Genomic DNA, 17,326 nt, shown 5'->3' with positions numbered 1-17,326 from the left:
TTTAGCTATCCCCAAAAGATGATGAACATTATTTGATAAAATATTGAATTTGGCCATTAGTCCTATAGCCCATTGAAACGCATTGAATAACACATTCATAAATAGGAAAAAGAAATCATAAGGAATAAGGTTTTGAAGTGTCTGTCCTATGTCTAGGAGATATAACCGCAGATGTAGAAGGGCGTCATAGGAGGATGCGGTGGATTGAGACGCAGCCCATGCAAAAATCTCTAGTCTAAACTGACGGATTTTGTTGGGGATAGTTTTTTTTATGTTACATAGATTTACGCATGGGTGTGTCAATAGACTTAATTACTAACCAATGACGGTAGTAAACGTCCCTTTTTCAGAACCCTGTCTTTTAAAGATAATTCGTAAAAATCCAAATAACTTTACAAATCTTCATTGTAAAGGGTTTAAACACTTTCCCATGCTTTTTCAATGAATAATAAACAATTAATGAACATGCACGTGTGGAACGGTCGTTAAGACACTAACAGCTTACAGATGGTAGGCAATTAAGGTCACAGTTCTGAAAACTTAGGACACTAAAGAGACCTTTCTACTGACTCTGAATAACACCAAAAGAAAGATGCCCAGGGTCCCTGCTCATCTGCGTGAACGTGCCTTAGGCATGCTGCAAAGAGGCATGAGGACTGCAGATGTAGCCAGGGCAATAAATTGCAATGTCCGTACTGTGAGAAGCCTAAGACAGCGCTACAGGGAGACAGGACGGACAGCTGATCATCCTCGCAGTGGCAGACCACATGTAACAACACCTTCACAGGATCGGTACATCCTAACATTACACCTGCGGGACAGGTACAGGATGGCAACAACTGCCTGAGTTACACCAGGAATGCACAATCCCTCCATCAGTGCTCAGACTGTCCGCAATAGGCTGAGAGAGGCTGGACTGAGGGTTTGTAGGCCTGTTGTAAGGCAGGCCCTCACCAGACATCACCGGCAACAACGTCGCCTATGGGCACAAACCCACCGTCGTTGGACCAGACAGGACTGGCAAAAGGTGCTCTTCACTGACAAGTCGTGGTTTTGTCTCACCAGGGGTGATGGTCGGATTCGCGTTTATCGTCGAAGGAATGAGCGTTACATTTGAGGCCTGTACTCTGGAGCGAGATTGATTTAGAGGTGGAGGGTCCGGGATGGTCTGAAACAGTGTGTCACAGCATCACCAGACTGAGCTTGTTGTCATTGCATGCAATCTCAACGCTGTGCGTTACAGGGAAGACATCCTCCTCCCCCATGCGGTACCCTTCCTGCAGGCTCATCCTGACATGACCCTCCAGCATGACTATGTGATCCAAGATGGCGTAGCAGTCAGACGTCTTTGTCCTTCGTCTTGTCGTGTCCCGTGTGTGTGTGTGTGTATGTATGTATGTGTATATATATATATATATATATATTTACATCTTTTCTTCGCATATCTTTTTATTTAAAAAAAATCTAAAAACTCAACCTCAAAACACTCTCCTACAACACGCCTCACCAATAAAAAATAAATACAATTAAAAAAAAGTATTTACCTCAAATCTGAAATCCACAACAGAAGCTAGCCAGCGGTTGGCCAGTTCACTGGCTAACGTTGGAGTTCAGCTAGCCACGGTTGGCGGTCAGCTAGCCACGGTTGGCGGTCATCAGCTATCCCTTAGCTCGAAAAGCTATCGCCAGTTTTGTACAGCGTGACTCAGACCAGAGCATACCGGACCTATTTTCTCTCCATATTTCCGGATTTCTACCGAAGGCTCTGGACATTTACACCTGGATCTTGCAGCTAGCGAGCTGCTACCCGAGTGACTATTGGCTAACGTCGGTCCCGGTGCTAACATCAATTATTCCGGAGCTAGCCAGCTGAAGAGTTCCATCAGCCACTCCTGGGTTACAATCACCTATCCGGACCCGTTTTACTGCCGATGCGGAGCCCCATCAGGCCTTCACGACTGGACTACCGACGTTATCTGCCCGAGGGAGTTATCCAACTGGGCCCTCCGTCGCGACGTAACCTGAACGCCCATCTGCGGCCCGCTAATCGTTAGCTGTCTTATCGGCTGCTATCTGAATAGGTCTATCGGACAATTTTCTTGGGACACTATAACTATTTTGCCAATTGGACTGGTCCCCCCTACCACACTGAACCCCACTAATCTACAGACGGAAACGCACGAGGTGGCTAAAAACAGACCTCCCTCCATCTTCTGCCAGCTTTCTACCTATGGCCCGGCTAACTGTCTGAATCTCACGGGACCCTTATGATCACTCGGCTAAGCATGCCTCTCCTTAATGTCAATATGCCTTGTCCATTGCTGTTCTGGTAAGTGTTTATTGGCTTATTTCACTGTAGAGCCTCAAGCCCTGCTCATTATACCTTATCCAACCTTTCAGTTCCACCACCCACACATGCTATGACATCTTCTGGTTTCAATTATGTTTCTAGAGACAATATCTCTCTCATCATCACTCAATGCCTAGGTTTACCTCCACTGTATTCACATCCTACCATACCTTTGTCTGTACATTATACCTTGACACTATTTTATCGCCCCCAGAAACCTGCTGCTTTTACTCTCTATTCTGGACGTCATAGACGACCAATTCTCATAGCTTTTAGCCGTACCCTTATCCTACTCCTCCTCTGTTCCTCTGGTGATGTAGAGGTGAATCCAGGCCCTGCAGTGCCTAGCTGCACTCCAGGCGCTCTCCCCAGGCGCTCTCTTTTGATGACTTCTCTAACCGTAATAGCCTTGGTTTCATGCATGTTAACATTAGAAGCCTTCTCCCTAAGTTAGTTTTATTCACTGCTTTAGCACACTCTGTCAACCCGGATGTCCTAGCCGTGTCTGAATCCTGGCTTAGGAAGTCCACCAAAAACTCTGAAATCTTCATCCCTAACTACAACATTTTCAGACAAGATAGAACGGCCAAAGGGGGCGGCGTTGCAATCTACTGCAGAGATAGCCTGCAGAGTTCTGTCCTACTATCCAGGTCTGTACCCAAACAATTTAAACTAATACTTTTAAAAATCCATCTCTCTAAAAACAAGTCTCTCACCGTTGCCGCCTGCTATAGACCACCCTCTGCCCCCAGCTGTGCTCTGGACACCATATGTGAACTGATTGCCCCCCCCAATCTATCTTCAGAGCTCATGCTGCTAGGTGACCTAAACTGGGACATGCTTAACACCCCAGCCATCCTACAATCTAAGCTTGATGCCCTCAATCTCACACAAATTATCAATGAACCTACCAGGTACCACCCCAAAGCCGTAAACACGGGCACGCTCATAGATATCATCCTAACCAACTTGCCCTCTAAATACACCTCTGCTGTTTTCAACCTAGATCTCAGCGATCACTGCCTCATTGCCTGCATCCGTAATGGGTCAGCGGTCAAACGACCTCCACTCATCACTGTCAAACGCTCCCTGAAACATTTCAGCGAGCAAACCTTTCTAATTGACCTGGCCCGGGTATCCTGGAAGGATATTGACCTCATCCCGTCAGTAGAGGATGCCTGGTTATTTTTTTTAAATGCCTTCCTCACCATCTTAAATAAGCATGCCCCATTCAAGAAATTTAGAACCAGGAACAGATATAGCCCTTGGTTCTCTCCAGACCTGACTGCCCTTAACCAACACAAAAACATCCTGTGGCGTTCTGCATTAGCATCGAACAGCCCCCGTGATATGCAACTTTTCAGGGAAGTTAGAAACCAATATACACAGGCAGTTAGAAAAGCCAAGGCTAGCGTTTTCAAGCAGAAATTTGCTTCCTGCAACACAAATTCAAAAAAGTTCTGGGACACTGTAAAGTCCATGGAGAATAAGAACTCCTCCTCCCAGCTGCCCGTTGCACTGAGGATAGGAAACTCTGTCACCTCCGATAAATCCACTATAATTGAGAATTTCAATAAGCATTTTTCTACGGCTGGCCATGCTTTCCACCTGGCTACCCCTACCGCGGTCAACAGCACTGCACCCCCCACAGCTACTCGCCCAAGCCTTCCCCATTTCTCCTTCTCCCAAATCCAGTCAGCTGATGTTCTGAAAGAGCTGCAAAATCTGGACCCCTACAAATCAGCCGGGCTAGACAATCTGGACCCTTTCTTTCTAAAATGATCTGCCGAAATTGTTGCAAGCCCTATTACTAGCCTGTTCAACCTCTCTTTCGTGTCGTCTGAGATTCCAAAGCAGCTGCTGTCATCCCCCTCTTCAAAGGAGGGGACACTCTTGACCCAAACTGCTACAGACCAATATCTATCCTACCCTGCCTTTCTAAGGTCTTCGAAAGCCAAGTCAACAAACAGATTACCGGCCAAGGGTTCAATTCTTGGGCCAACTCTTTTCTCTGTATACATCAATGATGTCGCTCTTGCTGCTGGTGAGTCTCTGATCCACCTCTACGCAGACGACACCATTCTGTATACTTCTGGCCCTTCTTTGGACACTGTGTGTTAACAACCCTCCAGACGAGCTTCAAAGCCATACTACTCTCCTTCCGTGGCCTCCAACTGCTCTTAAATACAAGTAAAACTAAATGCATGCTCTTCAACTGTTCGCTGCCCGCACCTGCCCGCCCGTCCAGCATCACTACTCTGGACGGTTCTGACTTAGAATATGTGGACAACTACCTAGGTGTCTGGTTAGACTGTAAGCTCTCCTTCCAGATTCACATGAAACATCTCCAATCCAAAGTTAAATCTAGAATTGGCTTCCTATTTCACAACAAAGCATCCTTCACTCATGCTGCCAAACATACCCTCGTAAAACTGACCATCCTACCGATCCTTGACTTTGGCGATGTCATTTACAATATAGCCTCCAATACCCTACTCAATAAACTGGATGCAGTCTATTACAGTGCCATCCGTTTTGTCACCAAAGCCCCATATACTACCCACCACTGCGACCTGTACGCTCTCGTTGGCTGGCCCTCGCTTTATGCTCGTCGCCAAACCCACTGGCTCCAGGTCATCTACAAGACCCTGCTAGGTAAAGTCCCCCCTTATCTCAGCTCACTGGTCACCATAGCAGCACCCACCTGTAGCACACGCCCCAGCAGGTATATCTCTCTGGTCACCCCCAAAGCCAATTCCTCCTTTGGCTGTCTCTCCTTCCAGTTCTCTGCTGCCAATGACTGGAACGAACTACAAAAAATCTCTGAAATTGGAAACACTTATCTCCCTCACTAGCTTTAAGCACCAGCTGTCAGAGCAGCTCACAGATCACTGCACCTGTACATAGCCCTTCTATAATTTAGCCCAAACAACTACCTCTTCCCCTACTGTAGTTATTTATTTATTTATTTTGCTCCTTTGCACCCCATTATTTCTATTTCTACTTTGCACTTTCTTCCACTACAAATCTACCATTCCAGTGTTTTACTTGCTGTATTGTATTTACTTCGCCACCATGGCCTTTTTTGCCTTTACCTCCCTTACCTCACCTCATTTGCTCACATTGTGTATATAGACTTATTTATCTACTGTATTATTGACTGTATATTTGTTTTACTCCATGTGTAACTCTGTGTTGTTGTATGTGTCGAACTGCTTTGCTTTATCTTGGCCAGGTCGCAATTGTAAATGAGAACTTGTTCTCAACTTGCCTACCTGGTTAAATAAAGGTGAAATAAATAAAATGACAATGCCACCAGCCATACTGCTCGTTCTGTGCGTGATTTCCTGCAAGACAGGAATGTCAGTGTTCTGCCATGGCCAGGGAAAAGCCCGGATCTCCACGTCTGGGACCTGTGAGGGCTAGGGCCATTCCCCCCCAAAGAAATATCCGGGAACTTGCAGGTGCCTTGGTGGAAGAGTGGGGTATCATCATCTCACAGCAAGAACTGGCAAATCTGATGCAGTTCATGAGGAGGAGATGCACTGCAGTACTTAATGCAGCTGGTGGCCACACCAGATACTGACTGTTACTTTTGATTTTGACCCCCCCCCCTTTTGTTCAGGGACACATTATTCAACCATTCATCCTCTGAATGGCACTCATACACAAGCCGTGTATGAATTATCTAAATGCTTAATCCTTCTTTAACCCGTCTCCTCCCCTTCATCTACACTGATTGAAGTGACATCAATAATGGATCATAGCTGTCACCTGGATTCACCTGGTCAGTCATGGGAAACTCAGTGTATATTGTCTATTACTTATAATACATGGAGAAAATAGTACATTCTATGTTTCCTCCTTTAGCTTGTAGCAAGCTGTAACATACCGTGCTGCCAACTCTGTAACATCAGACCTTTCCCCAAAAATATACAAAGTGTCTCTTTGTTTGATTGTTCTGTGAATGTAGAACTTTTCATTTTGAATGTGGGGAAGGAGTCTTTAATTAATAGATATTTGTGGCAGGTGATTAGAAAATGTTCTTCACTTTTTAATCGCTCCTGATACAAAGGGATGACAACCTGTCCTCTCTGGCTAACAATGTGTTTTTGATGGTGTCCTGTTTCAATTGCCAGGCTATGATCACTAATTCTGTATTTGGTTAATGTTTTTCTTTGTTTGGGGTCTTTTACACGGGTTAAGTATTCACGGGTGAAGTGAAGTCTCTTTCCATCCACCTCTGGCCTGCTGGCCCCCCTACCTATGAGGAAGCACAGTTCCCGCTCAGCCCAGTCAAAATTGTTCGCTGCTCTGGCACCCCTATGGTGGAACAAGCTCCCTCACGACGCCAGGACAGCGGAGTCAATCACCACCTTCCGGAGACACCTGAAACCCCACCTCTTTAAGGAATACCTAGGATAGGATAAAGTAATCCTTCTAACCCCCCCCCCTAAATGATTTAGATGCACTATTGTAAAGTGGTTGTTCCACTGGATATCATAAGGTGAATGCACCAATTTGTAAGTCGCTCTGGATAAGAGCGTCTGCTAAATGACTTAAATGTAAATGTTCGGTAGCATTCCAACTTTCTCTGACCTTTTGACCTCACTCCACCAATAGTTGATATATGCATTCTTATTATTCATCTCCAGCTTCTCTTAAGTGTTGCCCTTGGGGCCAGCTCACTTGTGCTAATTTCAATCTTGTGTTTTTGGGCCAGTTTTGTTAAGGGGTCAGTCACTGGGCAGAGACTGTGATGCATAAATGCTATTTCTCTCTCTCCGTCTTGCTCTCGCACTCTCTCTCCCAGTGCCTTTGAGGAACTAATGTTCACTTCAAGATTTCTTATCAATCCTGATTGAATCAACAAGGTTTCCATGTCATTTCAACAGCAAAAACAATTATGTGATGATGTTGAATCAACATGGAAAACTGTTTGGATTTGCAAAAAGTCAGCATACAATTCCTTTATCTTTTAACCTAAATCCAATGTCATGGTGAATTTTTTGGTTGATGTCACGTTGACTTCATGTTAGTCGTGAAGTGGGCACGACAAAGCCTATTCCCCCGCAGGAGCCTGAAAATATTTGTCATGGGTCCTCAGATCCTCAAAAGGTTCTACAGCTGCATCATCGAAAGCATCCTGACTGTTTGCATCACTGTCTGGTATGGCAACTGCTCGGCCACCGACCGCAAGGCACTACAGAGGGTAGTACGTACGGCCCAGTACATCACTGGGGCCAAGCTTCCTGCCATCCAGGACCTCTATACCAGGCGGTGTCCGAGGAGGGCCCTAAAAATTGTCAAAGACTCCAGCCAGCCACCCTAGTCATAGACTGTTCTCTCTGCTACCGCACGGCAAGCGATACTGGAGTGCCAAGTCTAGTTCCAAAAGGCTTCTTAACAGCTTCTACCCCCAAGCCATAAGACTCCTGAACAGCTAATCAAATGGCTACCCGGACTATTTGCATTGTCGTCGTCCCCCCACCCCCTCTTTTATGCTGCTGCTACTCACTGTTTATTATCTATGCATAGTAACTTTAACTCTAACTACATGTACATATTACCTCAATTACCTGGACTAACCTGTGCCCCTGCACATTGACTCTGTCCCGGTACCCCCTGTATATAGCCTCACTACAGTTTACTGCTCCTCTTTAATTAATTGTTATTTTACATTTTTTACTTATTTTTTACTTCACTTATTTTTCTTACAACTGCATTGTTGGTTAAGGGTTGTAAGTAAGCATTTCACTAAGATTAACACCTATTGTATTCGGCGCATGTGACAAATAACATTTGATTTGATATGATAAGTTGTAAATAGACGTTGAACTGACGTCTGTGCCCAGTGGGATATCAAACTGGAGAAAATGTAACGTATTATAATCCTTTACAAGATGTTATAAAGGTTCATACATGCTTATAACAAGTAATAAAGCATTAACCTGTCAGCTGTAAATGAAGTGTTACTCTCCATCTGAGGGCTATTCGTAAGGCCTCTCTCTCTCTCTCTCTCTCTCTCTCTCTCTCTCGGTGGTCCCACAATCCTCTTTCCATATGCTCACCCATCAGTGTTCCTCAAGCGGTATCCTCCCATGTGGCCATATTTTAAAAGGTGCATCTGTTGTGGTCCCCATGCACCGGGCTCCTATTCGATCAGTCTTTTTGGAATCACCTATTTTATCATGAAGCGCTGTATCAATGTGTTACTGTTATGGTTATGCAAGCGATGCTGTGTCAAGACAACCGTTCTGGCTTGGTCTCTAGCTCTTTCTTTTCCAGGAGTGGGGCTTTAAGCCAGACCCTCCCTCTATAGCAATGCAGAACTAGCTTCTAATGAAGTTTAGATACTCTGAAGAACCCAGCTTAGAGGAAGAATGACCACACTTTAGATTTACTTAGAGAAAGGTTCCATTCATGTTCAGTTGCCATCCGTTGGCCTATCCCTCCACCACTCTACTCACATGACACATACTGCCATACAGTCGTACATTCATGTAAACACCACATGAACACTCCACAAATCTTAAATTACTGTCACATTATAACACACTGCATACAATTGTCTGTACTGTAACAACATCATTTATTTAGCAGGCTGGTTCAGTAGTTTAGCAGAGTCAGTGGTAACTTGGTGATCAGGCTGTGCTCCACATGGTAACAGCTGGAGAGTTAGTTAGCCCTGCACGGTAGCGTCTCTCTGTCTGTCATTTTTCTAATGTTCCCATTACCCATTAGGTAGTGTTCCATTGACCTACACATGTTTCTAGTTTTTAGTTATATTAGTATGCATACAGTATGTACTGTACTGTCGTCTATGTGCGAGGGCCTTTGTTGCCTTTTATGATTCCAATTAGCCAGTAGCCTACATTGTTTGTGGAACTACAGTACCAGTCAAAAGTTTGGACACACCAACTCATTCAAGGGTTTTTCTTTATTTTGCCTATGTTCAACATTGTAAAAAAATAGTGAAGACAACAAAACTATGAAATAACACATATGGAATCAGGTAGTAACCAAAAAAGTGTTCAACAAATCGAAATATATTTTATATTTGAGATTCTTCAAAGGAGCCACCCTTTTCCTTGATGACAGCTTTGCACACTCCTGGCCTTCTCTCAATCAGCTTCACCTGGAATGCTTTTCCAACAGTCTTGAGGAAGTTCCCACATATGCTAAGCACTTGTTGGCTGCTTTTCCTTCATTCTGCAGTCCAACTCCTCCCAAACCATCTCAATTTGTTGAAATCGGGTGATTGTGGAGGCCAGGTCATCTGATGCAGCACTACATGACCTTCCTTGGTCAAATAGCCCTTACACAGCCTGGAGGTGTGTTGGGTCATTTTCCTGTTGAAAAACAAATGTTAGTACCACTAAGCGCAAACCAGATGGGATGGTGTATCGGTGCAGAATGCTGTGGTAGCCATGCTGGTTAAGTGTGCCTTGAATTCTAAATAAATCACTGATAGTGTCACCAGCTAAGCACCATCACACCTCCTCCTCCACAGTGGGAACCACACATGCGGATATCATCCGTTCACCTACTCTGCGTCTCACAAAGACACGGCGGTTGGAACCAAAAACCTCAGATTTGGACTCATCAGACCAAAGACAGATTTCCACTGATCTAATGTCCATTGATCGTGTTTCTTGGACAAGCAAGTCTCTTCTTCTTATTGGTGTCCTTTTAGTAGTGGTTTCTTTGCAGCAATTTGACCATGAAGCCCTTATTCACGCAGTCTCTCTGAACAGTTTATGTTGATGTGTCTGTTACTTGAACACTGTGAAGCATTTATTGGGCTGCAATGTCTGAGGCTGGTAACTCTAATGAACTTATCCTCTGCAGCAGATGTAACTCTGGGTCTTCCTTTCCTGTGGCAGTCCTCATGAGAGCCAGTTTCATCATAGCGCTTGATGGTTTTTGCAACTCCACTTGAAGAAACGTTCAAAGTTCTCAAAATGTTTCCGTGTTGACTGACCTTCATGTCATAAAGTAATGATGGACTGTCATTTCTCTTTGCTTATTTGAGCTGTTCTTGCCATAATATGGACTTGGTCTTCTACCAAATAGGGCTATCTTCTCTATACCACCCCTACCTTGTCACAACACAACTGATCGGCTCAAACGCATTAAGAAGGAAAGAAATTCCACAAATTAACTTTTAACAAGGCACACCTGTTAATTGAAATGGTGATTACCTCATGAAGCTGGTTGAGAGAAGGCCAAGAGTGTGCAAAGCTGTCATCAAGGCAAAGGGTGGCTACTTTGAAGAATCTCAAATATAAAATATATTTTAATTTGTTTAAAACTTTTTTGGTCACTACATGATTCCATATGTGTTATTTAATGGATTTGATGTATTCACTATTATTCTACAATGTAGAAAATAGTTTCAAAAAATAAAGAAAAACCCTTGAATGAGTAGGTGTATCCAAACGTTTGACTGGTACTGTACATACTGTACCGCTAACAGGTAAATGGGATGCGTTATGGTTGTACTGTACAGTGTAGCACAGCTAACAGGTAAATAGGATGCTTTATACTGTATAGTGTATACAGCTTATTGCAACATTTCTTATCAAATAGTTTTATTTTCATCTCTCGCCCCCTCTCTCTAGTCCTCTCTCCCTGACCTCAGGTCACCTACCCCAAAGCCCGAAGGTTTTCACAGCCATTACTCTGAACAGTATCAGTTCAGCAGCTTCAGTTCCTTCCGTATTAAACATTTTCCCTGGCCGACCAACCTGACTCAACCAGTTTGCTTTAAGAACGCTGATATTTTTGTTTTCTTCCTCCTTAAAAGCTTTCATTAACGAGGCTCTTGCTGCTAACCTCCTTCGCTAGGCAGAGATGGAATGGGAGTGATGCATCAAACCGCCATTCCACAGATGGTCCTCATCGTGTTGTGTTTTTCATTATCTCAGGTGTGGCTCCCACCTCCCCGGGCCAGTTCATTAGCAGTAAAAAAAAAAAATGATCGTAGGCAGACCCACATGGTCGGTTACACACACACACACAGAGACACACACGTGCACGTACGCACAGACACACACAGATGTAAGCATACATGCTCACGCATGCACACACACACACATACACACGCATACACAAAGGTGGAACTTAATCTGAGTAGGGGCTGGAGGATGAGGCTTGATATCCCCTGCCTCTTTGAACCACCAAAGGTCGTTTGACGACCCTCTGTTCTCAAAACAACAGAACCGATTACCTCGGGCGACGACAGGTTAAAGCTTGCGAGGCACAACCTTAATCACGCGACGGAGAACCAGACCGCCGCGCCACATACTGTGTTCTGTATTGCGCGCCACATAGAATGATTACATCTTTCTGCGAGCCTGAAAACCAATAGTTAAATCATAAGCTTTGAAAACAGGCACCTATTACTGTAAGCCTCGAGCGGTACACGGTTAAGTGAAACTGTCGTCCCTGAGCTATGATAGAACGTTGAGGGTTAGTCTCCAGAGGGGAATCAGTCTGTGATGCAGACAAATCAGCCTTTGGAGGTTTCCCATCCATAGTGAGGGGAATAGAGGCGCTGGTACACTGGGGACGATAGATGGATATATAGAAACTCAAAGCTATAGACTGTCTGCTCTGAGGGAACTAGAATTATTAACAGGGTAAAGTCTAGGGGGAATCTGTGTCACTCTGAACTTATCCATCCGTGGTATTGAGATGAAAAATGACTGTGTGTAGAAAGGGAAATGTGAGATTTGACTGCAGACCAGAAATTTTATGAAATTGTAACTCTGTAGTTTGGATGTAGGACATTTCAACTGTAGTTGAACCTGTTAAAATGTAGGACATACTGTACTCACATGCGCGCACTAACCACACACACACACACACACACACACAGATGGTTCCCTGTTTTTTAGTGTAACATAGGGAGCAACAATTAATTTAGACTTTGAACTCACTTCTTACTTGATGTATGATATAATTTCCCAACATGAATATAAATAATGATTTATCTCCATGATAATGATGGATAGGCATTATCACTATTGTCCCCTGTGTGTGGCTCTGTATTGGAACGACTGACAGCTGTGGGTGGGATGGCTCCCTGCACATATGATTCATAGATCCCCTGGTGAAGGGAGACTACTGACATGTAACTGGCTCCCATACCTGGCAGCTAGTGGGGTGGACGCTGCCTCAACCTCAGCTGGGGCTGAGACTGGCCCCCAGCCTCAGCCTGGGCTTCAGCCTCTGCCTCAACCCCCTCAGGCCCAGCCTCTGCCTCAACCCCCAGCCCAGCTCCAGCTTCAGCCCTACCCTATCCTCCCAGCCACATCCTCGACTTTATACCTCATCCCCAGCCTCAGGTGGTGTATCCGCCCATCCCGTCTTGAGCCGAGGAGAGCACAGCTGCAGCCCAACAGGCTGTTGTTACTGCTGAGTGGTCCCGGCCGACAGCCATGTGAAGTAAGCAGGGCTCTGGGCCAGTAGGAGTAGACAAAAAGGAAAGAGGCAGTAGTTCAGTCTAAGCGTGTGTCCCAAATGGCCCCTATCCCCTCTACAGGCACTGGTCGAAAGTAGTGCACTATATAGGGAATAGGGTGCCATTTGGGATGTACACTGACTCAGAGCTATGGAATGACTGACCTACAAACCTGTCTGTCTTCTCTCCACAATAAATATCCACCACAAATAATTTTCATCTGTTTATTAGTTATTATAGCACTGGTAATAATAATCTGCATATGAATCGAGACACAACACTAGGTGCATTATGTCATGGGTGCAAGAAAAGCATACAGTAACGGCTTGAATGAATAGCTGCAATATTCTTCGGTTGTATATTATTGGAGAATGGATGGTGTTTATTATTTCTGAGCCGTGTGGTTGGTGGGTCAGATCATGGCAGAAGATGTCTCCCCTGAGGGAGGGCATAGCATGTGTTAAGTGGTTGAAAGTCTGGGTCTAGGTCTGGCTCAGACCTTGGTTCAAGCAGTATTTGTTTTTTGTCAAATGCTTTGAGCGTTTGATCGAGCTGTCTGGAGTGTCAGATAGACGAGGTTTACGTTTGGAACTACCCCGTTGGTTCAATTGCGCCACGCCAGCTCAATCAAGTGTAGCTTAAACATTGAAAGAAAACAAATACTATTTGAACCCAGGTCTTCCAGCTCATAGAGCAGTCATAGAACCCTGCCTGTTGTGTGGAAACTTTACCATTGTCTGACAAAAGAAGGGGGGAATGAGAAACACGTTGAAAGGTTTTAAGAGACACTGCGTGTGCAGGAAATCGAATTAGTCACTGAATACCGTGAATGCATTAGATTAAATAAGGAGTAGTGCTAATTAAAATGTGATAGAAATAGTTTCCCATCCAGTAAGTTTTATTCAACAAATATACTCAAAATTAGGTCTACATTGTGTTACATTAAAAAAAAGCAAGAGCATTTCACTATTGTAAATTGCTTCTTTATTTAGTTAATTATATTTACTCACCAACCGGGTTAGAAGTAGTTTTAACTAAAGTCATGTGGAATGGTTGTTTTTAAACATACTGAGGTGCATTCCATCTCTGAGACTAAGTAGCATGTCAAATGGAAATCCTCTCAGTCAATTTAGTGCAGCCAGGTAACACAAAGCAGCTCCCTGTTCTGAATGACACCTGTCAAACCCCATTACACCTGGACGTCGTTGGGTGGTTGGTAAAGGTTTACCGCTCTACATGAGGTCACAACCGTCATAACCCCCAAACAGGAAAGAAGTGAGAAATTGAATCAGTCCTGGGATGTTTCTGGACCTTTCTGGATGAGGTAGAACACATGTTGAGCAGGTGGACGTTTATGCGAAAGTCTTCCTGAAACGTGAGGAGGTCAGCAAGAGTTTTCCACTGATCTATATGGTTCTGTTATCTCCATGATTCAAAGGCTGTTTCTACTACATGGCAGGTTTACGGAGAGTTTACCTTGGCTTCTGTAGCTACTTGTGCTTCTTCACAAAAATCACATCGCTCTTGCGTACTCAGACTTGCAGACGGGCTCTGCAGACGGGCTCTGACTTATATAAAGGTTTGAGTGTCTGAAGAATGGTCTTCCCTGTGGCTCAGTTGGTAGAGCATGGTGTGTGCAACGCCAGGGTTGTGGGTTCGATTCCCATGGGGGACCAGTACAAAATGCATGAAATGAAATGTATGTATTCACTACTGTAAGTCGCTCTGGATAAGAGCGTCTCCTAAATGACGTAAATGTAATGTAAATGTAACGGTGCCCTTTGTTAAAGTCAACTTAACTCATGGAAGGACCTGCCCCGGTCAGACCTGGGTTCAAATATTATTTGAAATCTTTCAAATACTTTCAGCGTTTGCTTTAGCAAATGTTCTATTGTTTTCATTGAACCAGGCAAGATCAATCAAGCACAGCTATACAGTGTTGAACCAAGGTCTTGCCTGGACCCAGTTTCAACCATACACATGGTCTTTCCCTGAAGATCTACTTCAAGACTTGAAGGATAGAACAGGCCATAGATCACTTTCTCCCCTGTCAACATCATGACATTGGAACAACGAAAATGTATGAGACTGCAGGATTTCATGTCTCTTTCCAAGCATTCGCCTCCCACCCCTCTCCCCTGGTGTTCGTGTAATGTCCGAACTCAATCCAAACATTCAGTAGCCTCTAAAATAATTATTCTGCTCTAACAAGACAAAATCTCACCCTATTACCTACAGTATAGTGCGCTGCATTTGGCCAGTGCCTATGAAAGACTTCTAGTTCTAACAGGCTTTTTCCATGCGTTGACAGTGTCAAAACATCACCCTATTCCTAAGGCCTAGGCTCTGGCCAAAAGATCTGCACTGCTCTGGCCAAAATAAGTGCACAATATAGGGAATAGAGTGCCATTTCAGACACGCAGCCAGTGAGACACAAAGATAGCCTTATTTCCGAGTACTGTAACTAGGACACATACGAGAGCCATATGTCCCGGTGAAAAAGACACTCCCCCTTGGTTTATGTTCTGGATCGTTCGTCATGGTGCCTTGGTGGGTACAGTACGCCCGCTCATTCACTGTACCTCTGTGTATCCATCCACACTGCTGCCATGGCGAGGTACGAGGAACTAGAATAGTCTGGCGTCCATCGGATCCTAACTCTCTCTGTGAGTCTATTCAACACACAAACACAGTCATGGTGTATGACTGGTCTAGCTCAGTTGACCTCTACGCTCCTATGGGTATCTACCAGGGTGAGAGATATAATTCCCTTACTTTTTTATGGCCATCGTATGGATGGAGTTTTTTTAACCTATTGCTGGCTCAGTAATATGTGGACAAAGCTGAAGACTAAATACCAGGGTAGACTGATTTTAATTCAGTCAAATCAGGAAGTGAACAATTCCAAACCAAGACAACAGAACATACATGAGAACCCCTTCACGTGCCTGGCACACTGCTGTATTGTCATGTCAAATTTGGCATTGACAATAACTTATTTGTTGCCAATCTGCCTCGATTTGTAAGCTTGGTTTATTCATTATAATGCTATAATGCTAATCATCCCACTGTGCTTAATGATAGGATATAAAGGCCTTTACGTTTGCTACTGGGTTTTCTTCAACAAGTTAAAGATTTCCCCTCTCCTTAATAACATCTTAGTTATTCTATAATTAACCATCATTAAAGCTTTCCGTAGGGGTTCATGGACTCTATCTCAGGGTAGATGTTGATGTTGTTTACTCAGCTAACTGAATGCCTGTTGTGGTCGATGCTTTAGCGCGAGAGCGAGCGCGCGCGGGAGAGAGAGACTAAGGAACAAGTCCCGTTTCAAAGATTAAACACTGTAAACACAATTAACCCACTTGGGGTTTCTTAAATAAACACTATTATTATAATTAAACAAGCAAAATAGCTTCCTGCAGGAGATTTCTTTCTGTATCATAAATACAGTGTATTTCCCCCACCTTCTGCATAGCACTGCATCATAAAATGAAAATGCCAAATACAAGTTATGAGTTTTAATTATGCTGTATCTGCCTCTACACTAGAAAGCCACAAATAATATTAATGGCATGTTAAGAGATAACACTTTGTATTAACTTGCATAAGGCAAAGTAATGCAAGTGTATAGCCATAATTCACAATGATATCTTTCCACTCTTGGCAAAGGGTATGGACCAGTAATTATTCTATGAGGGGAAGGTATAATTTTGGTGGCAGGCACAATCGCCCTCAATGAAGTATTTCCAATATTAATTTCATGATACATTTCTCATCTTGTTTTACAGATCTCCAGAGCAGAAATCCCAGAACATTAACCCTCATCAAATGGAATCTGCTATATGTGTATGCATGCTCTTTAGAGGATATCTTGCACAAGCTGTCTGACTTTTGGGCCAACTTGTTAAGATGACGCAATGTGTGTGGTACTTGACACTGTACTTTAGGTCCCCCTCTTGGCACTTTGATATTGGCCGTACCTACATGTGGCTTTGGTGCAGCTGTGCGCTATTGGCTGTTGAAGTGGCATGATGATGGATGTCAGGACAGGATCACGGTCTGACATATATCTCAGGCGGTTGGTCGAACACACAGCCTTCTCAAGCTCTCTGACCCCCTGGGAAACGTTGAACTCTTCGCTCCTCAAGGTTGACATGATCACACACAGCAGGTCAACAGGGTCCGCTGCCTCCCTCAGCCACAAGGCTTCCCGCTGGTGGGTTAAAGGACTATTGTGAAGTTAGTCCCCAGGGATCCGGTTTTGTAAGCTTGATTTATTCATTATAATGCTATAATGCTAATTATCCCACTGTGCTTAATGATAGGATATAAAGGCCTTTACGTTTGCTACTGGGTTTTCTTCAACAAGTTAAAGATTTCCCCTCTCCTTAATAACATCTTAGTTATTCTATAATTAACCATCATTAAAGCTTTCCGTAGGGGTTCATGGACTCTATCTCAGGGTAGATGTTGATGTTGTTTACTCAGCTAACTGAATGCCTGTT

This window comes from Salmo salar, chromosome ssa17 (assembly GCF_905237065.1).
Source record: "Salmo salar chromosome ssa17, Ssal_v3.1, whole genome shotgun sequence".
Classification (NCBI taxonomy): Eukaryota; Metazoa; Chordata; class Actinopteri; order Salmoniformes; family Salmonidae; genus Salmo; species Salmo salar.
The sequence above is the reverse complement of the archived record's forward strand: the minus strand, read 5'-3'. Positions refer to the sequence as shown.